The sequence below is a fragment of the Tinamus guttatus genome, unplaced genomic scaffold (assembly GCF_059628265.1).
Source record: "Tinamus guttatus ecotype Peru unplaced genomic scaffold, ASM5962826v1 Tinamus_guttatus_pri_ptg000155l, whole genome shotgun sequence".
NCBI lineage: Eukaryota > Metazoa > Chordata > Aves > Tinamiformes > Tinamidae > Tinamus > Tinamus guttatus.
This window is the reverse complement of record NW_028288689.1, coordinates 9,333,991-9,340,464: the sequence shown is the minus strand read 5'-3', so window position 1 is coordinate 9,340,464 and position 6,474 is coordinate 9,333,991. Positions and strand designations below refer to the sequence as shown.

Here is a 6,474-nt window from a genome sequence, read left to right as displayed (position 1 = left end):
GCCAGAGACAGGACGAGTGGCAATGGGCAAAACTGAAACACAGGAAGTTCCTTCTGGGCATGAGGAAAAACTTGTTTACTGTGAGTACTGGAACAGGTTGCCTAGAGAGTGTGTGGACTCTGCATTCCTTAGGATATTCAAAAGCCATCTGCACTTGATCCTGGTCAATGTGCTCCAACTGGCCCTGCTTGGGCAAGTGGCCTTACACTATATAATGTCCACAGATGTCTTCTAACCTCAACCCCTCTGTGATTCTGTGACAAACAGCACTGATTTCACTCTATTAGAGGACAACCCAACTCTGGAACAGCAAACATCCACATCCACCAAAAGAAACACAACAGACACCCTCCCACATTCAATCACACGTGCTTCATCCCTCACACTGTGATGGGAAGTAACATAGAAGATATGAGATCACTCACAATTGCTGCTGGTCGGGCTAACCCAGGCAACAATATAATAAAGACCCCAAGACTATAAAGGAACACAGAGGCACCTGCCTGTCAGGTACATCATCCTCTGTGGTCAGTTCGAGGCTCCTGGAAGTTCTGTCAGTGGCTCCTTCTTCAGAAAATTAAAATAGATCATTCTTTCAGAATAGGTTCTGAATAAGCAAAATGTCCAAGGATTGAGACCAAGGATTACTTCCATGGAAATGGGGTTTGCAAAGATGACGGACATCTTCTGAAATCTCTGACATCATTGCCTTACTGGCAGTGTTCCTAGTTAGTTACGGAATAACAGCATTACATACAGGCAGGTTGTGTTGATTAACGATGCCAGTTCCTTTCTCTTAAATCGTCCTTTCTTTCGTTTCCTTGGCAAAGACTGAACTTCCACAATGAACATGTTTGCCTGAGAAGGATTCATGCTCATGGTTCCCCACAAATACACAAAGACTTCCCTCCTGCTCAGAAGATTCAGGTACTCTCCTTGGAAGATTCTCCAAGCAGGTTCATTAACATTTTGCAAGCAAGCCCCAAATGTGGCTGCAACTACTGCATATCTACAAAAACGATTACATGTAAAGGCATGGTACAACAGCTTCAACCACAAGTGGCACTGATTCTACTACCCAACTCCAGAAGAGTGAACAATAATTACTAGGCAATTTGTTCTATTTGCTTTGAAAACTCAGGAGAAGGTGTTCTCTGGATAAGATCAGGAAAGAACTCTACAAAACTTTTGTAGTAGTGCTGTGATAGATCTAATCACATGAATCTTTACCATTCACTTTATCAAATGATGGAAATACATCAAATAATGAAGAGGAAGTGTTCTCACAGACAATGTCTGATGAATAGGATAATTTGACTCTAAATACCCTCTCAAGAACAGCAAGGCTCCCAACTCCAGGCTCATGCTACCTGCAAAATGATGATGGATAACCATCACTGAGCAACTCTCTTGACTCTTACTCTTCTGAAGGCAATCCAAGGAATGGAAAAGCCATGTTTTCACAACAGGCAAGCATTTTCCTCCTGAATTATGAGACATTCCTCGTCCTTACTGAAATCTCCATGGCTGTCAGGAAACCTCTTCACTGATCAAGTTCAACCTTAAAATCAGGACATAGCCAAGACTCACTCAGGGACATTGTCACAATGCCAAGAAATAGGGGCATCTCAAGCTCTGCTTCCCACTCCCAGGCTGATGTAGGCTTCCACAAATCCTAGAACAAACAGTGGCATTGTCACAAAAAAGTACAGAATGCATCTAATGGCAGTGTCCGCAAGGTTCCCTCAGACAGAATCTTCACGATTTGCAAGGAAGCATCAAATGCACCTGTAAATACTACACATCAGAAAACAACAGAGAGTGTAGAGGAAATGCTGCAACAGCTCCAATCACACACAGCACTGATTTTATTCTACGTGCCAAATACCCAAGGTTGTAAGAGTGAACAACATGTGCTAGGCAGAAGACTGGGTCTACTGGCTTTCAAAAGAACAGGGGAAGGACCTTCTCTTAAGCCTTACTGGAAAGCATGTCTGAGGAGAAGCTCAATGGGAAACGCTCGCAGGGAAAGAAGAAAGGCGAAAGAAGAAAGGTGAAAGAAGAAAGGCGAAAGAAGAAAGGGGAAAGTGAATTCTAAGGGGGAAAAAAAGGACCAATTAAATAAGGAAACACAGCTCTAGGGTGGTCCTTCTTTCCCTTGCCAAAGATGTTTTTATACATTCTTAATCACTTGAAGCTGCTGAAAGAAGGTCAAACCTCCTGTTCACGTAGACCTGTGCATTAAAAGAGGCTCTCCTCAGCTTCCACAACAGATCTCTAAGCTCACTCCGAGTCCGTGGGGAATTCCCCTCCAGAAGTTATACTCGTTCTCAAAACACACATCCACTCTGAAAGTGGGGAGCATTTGTAAGCAAAAGGAGGCACAACAGACAGCACTGCCTACGGGCAGACATCAAAGATGTGACAAGTACCGGCCCCCCAAAAGGAGCCAAAGGAAGAGCCCAGATCAAGAAGACACCAAGAAAGGCAGAGGCAAAAGAGAGCAAGGAATCTCAGGGGAGCAGAAGGTTGGGGAGGGGAAGGGCGGAGAAAAGAGAGTGCCACTGACGATGTCCAGGAGAACGGTGGGATCCTGCGGCATCTCTTTGGGCGTGGAGCCCGCGGGCGGTGGGAAGTTGGGGCTGAAAACCATGAGGTCGCTCTCACCCGCGCCCTCTGCCACGCACACGCTCCACCTCTGCTGCTGCAAGTACAACCAGCTCCTCACTTCACTGGAGCACACTAGCTTCATCGGACCGGGCCCCAACAGCACGGACTCCCGTAGCAACCACCATGACGCCCCGTACAACACTACCACCAGCAGGAACATGCTCAACACCACGCAGATGGCCACCACCAGCCACGTGTTCGGCGTCGCCGATGCCTACGTGCTGTCCTCGACACCCGATGCCAACCTCCGCAGCACCGTTCACGTCATGAAGCACGAACAGTTCATGTCGAACCCCCACAGCACGAACCGTTCACGTCGAACCATCACAAATGACCCTGAAGTCATTCACGTCTGACATCGGCACCCACAGGGCGCACCTGGCGCGCATTAGTGGCACCCCACCGTCCTCCACATGCACCTGCAACTTGTACTCTGACACACACTCCCAATCCAGCGCCTCATGCAGCACCAGCAAGTACGAGCCCTCAAACATCGACACCAGACTGAACGGGGACGGCAGCTACACCACACACCGCACGTACCTGTTCAACCCCAAATCATGGTCCAACGTGCTCAGCAGTGCCAGCACCATCCCCAGCAGTGCATCCTTGCCCACTGGCACTGACAGACCCTCTGTCTGTTGCTTCCACTTGTATCTCACAAAGGCGAGCATCTTCAAAATCTAGGGGCTTGCTGGGTCTCATCTGCCCTGTGTTTCAGTCCAGCACTAAAAGGTCTATTCCAGTGGGAGGAATTACCTTTTTCACTCTGTAGGACACTTGCATGTTCATTCCCTTGTCTGGACCCATGGCATTCACGTGCACAACCAGCACCTCCTCAGAGGTGTCTTCAGACAAACGCACTTTATAAATCAAGTGGTTGAACTTGGCCGCATTGTCGTTTGCATGCAGCACCAAGATCACCAGCTCCATCGTGCCCAATAGTGAGGATCTGTCCCCATCACTCACCATCAGCAGCAAATAATACAAAGGCATCACCTCCTGGTCTAGTGACTTCAACAGAACCAGAAACAACGACTCATTGTATTGCTCTTTTTTTTTTGCATCTCCAAAGTGAAACGCTCGCTGGGGCTGAGTTTGTAGGACAGCTGCAAGTTTGCTCCAATATTCCTAAATATATCTCCAGTAGGAAATGCAAACCCAGCAGACTTGGTTCTGCCACACTGAGATTTTCTTGGGTGGCGGGGAAGAGCGGGATGTTGTCATTGATGTCAGTGACCTCCAGCTCCACGTGAAAGAGGCGCAGTGGCCGCTCCACCAACACCTCCAGGCGCAGCGTGCACGGCGCGCTCTTGCCGCACAGCTCCTCCCGGTCCAGCCGCGAGCTCAGCACCAGCGCTCCGCTCGCCCCGCTCACCTCCACGCTCGCCAGACGACCCTTCGCCACCAGACGCAGCCGACGCGCCTCCACCTCGCCCGCCTCCACACCTAGGTCCTGCGCCAGCCGGCCCACCACCATGCCACCCTTCACTTCCTCCAGCACCGAGTAGCGCACCTGACCGCTGATCAGTGCCCACGCCACCTACGACACCAGCACCAGCACCACGCCCCCAAGCGGAGCCTTCATGACCTTCCAAATCCCATCAAAATCGGTGTTTTCTTCTTCTGCGTTTAGTGACCTCTGTAGGAAAATGAATTTGGATGTCCATAGCATGATAATCCTCTCTCAGTTGCTGAACATCCATTTCCCTGTGGCTTTTTTCCCCCCAATCCATATTATTTTTTTACCGGTGCCGGAAGTCATTTCATAATCCCACCCTCCTTTTTTTTTTTTTTTTTTTTTAGGTCAGAGCAGCATCGTGTGGCATTTTATACCAATTGCCTCTTTTTCCCCATGTCTTGTTGGATTGGCTCCGTCGTTGCATTTTTCATTTCATATTCTTCACTTCTGCTTCACTTTAGTGCCAAGTTCTTACTGCCATCATTTTCACAGTATCAGAGACGTACATTTATTTTTCGTAACGGGCTCATGCCCTGTCCTACTGTTATTTTTTTCATCTTTCTTGTACAGTATGTTAGAATAAAGCAAACACAAATTCCCATCGAGCTTTTATTTATACTCAGAGAAAATATTTTCTCTTGAAGTGATTTTACTGTCGCTGCTGCTTATCTTCCTTTCTTGCTGTCATTGTCAGTATACGTTGCCTAAAAGTGATCTTTGATACTTTTTGAGCTGGAGGAGAAGTGCAATGGACTTGTCATGAAATACATTGAATGTGTTTGTCAGTTAACATGAAAGTTTCGGAGATTATCCTGATTGGAGTCCCTCTAAAAGAAATGCTGAGGTTTACATCAAGCTTTTTTTCTTGTGCATGTTTTACATGGAATCTACAAATTTCTTACAACAAAATAAATTTAACGATGCTTCTGCCCAAGACACCCTGTTCTGCAGGGAAAAGGGGTTCACAGGAAAGTGTTGTAAGTTTTTACAAGCCTGAGGGTTAAATGGAAAGCCAGGATACAGATTCCCATCTGCCATTCGTGGTCAATGTACTGTGCACCCAATCAGGGTGCACAAGGGACAGACGCTTCAGGCAATAATTAATTCACAGGCAATATTCCCTGTTACCCACCCGCTCAGCTGATATTGTAAGCTCACAGTGACAACCAAAGCAGTGTGACCCTGAAACAGGCAGTAGAAAGCGGACGTGAAGAGAGTGCAAATGCTCAGAAATGCAAGTCAAGCCACATTCCCTCCTATTCAAAGTCATAGGAGGACAGCAGTGAGAAGAGGTGCATTCAACACACCTGGTAACTCAGGCTCCGTGGGAGGAAATAGGAAAAACTAGAGTCAAGAGTCTTGGCAAGGTCATCTCTTTAAAAGATACAAGACAGAGCGCCTAGGCTTTGCCAGCATCTCTGTTCTCCATTTGTGCTCACCACCTGCTCGAGTCATGCACGGGATCCGCACATTGATTTCGCCTGAAACTGATGCTAAAGGCATCCCACCTCCCCACCCACTCGCCCTGAAAAAGTCAGTGCAGGGCTGTGGGAAGATTTTCGACCACATTTTCTACCTTCACAGTGCAATGAGGTCACAATCCAGCTCCTGCCTACACAGCTGTTCACTATCCACCGTTGCATCCACCTTCACACACTGCCCCTCTCTTCTGCCCATGCCCTCTGCCGCTCTGCCTCCCCGCAGCAATAGTTGAGTTTACAGCAACTCAAGTTGCAAATGAGTTGCAGCTCATTTTTTTACTGACTTGAGTTCAAAAGAGCATTGAAACACGATCATGTTCCACTGACTCGAATTACATCCCTTTGGCAATTCAACTTACCTCCACAGAGCTGCTGCTTCATTCTCGTCACCTCCATTATGAAAATCTGATGCTGAAGGAAGTCAAATTTTAGGTGGACAGAAGCAATGGCTTGAGTCCAGATCCACATTTGCCCACTGCTGCCACTTTTGTATAGCCTATGACATCTGAATTTACCAAGGGTAAAGCACATGCACAAAGGCAAATTTTTCTGTGTACTTTATCTCTGCAATCTTACCTCCTTTTCCTTGTTCCAAACAAGTAGAGGCTCATGTCTCCGACTAGAGCTTTCAAAGAGACCATGTTTCCTGTTCCAAATCCTTCAACAGTGCAGGTAGAGCCTTTGAAGCTGGGGTTTGGAAACCATTTCCTTCCAGCACAACTCCTGAGTGAAGCAGCTCACCAGACACAGTTACAGGGACTCCCTGTGTCCAACTGCACCTCTGGGCTGGTTCTGCTGCTGCCAATGAGTGGGACATACTAAGGGCATTAGCACATTCCTGTCACATTCAAAACTTCAGTA

General features: G+C 47.5%; 1 pseudogene; it reads right to left on the bottom strand.

Annotated features, from left to right (window-relative positions):
* Positions 1–2,981: 2,981 nt before the first annotated feature.
* Positions 2,982–6,224, bottom strand: LOC104573092 (protocadherin alpha-4-like; annotated as a pseudogene).
* Between the last annotated feature and the right edge of the window lie 250 nt (positions 6,225–6,474).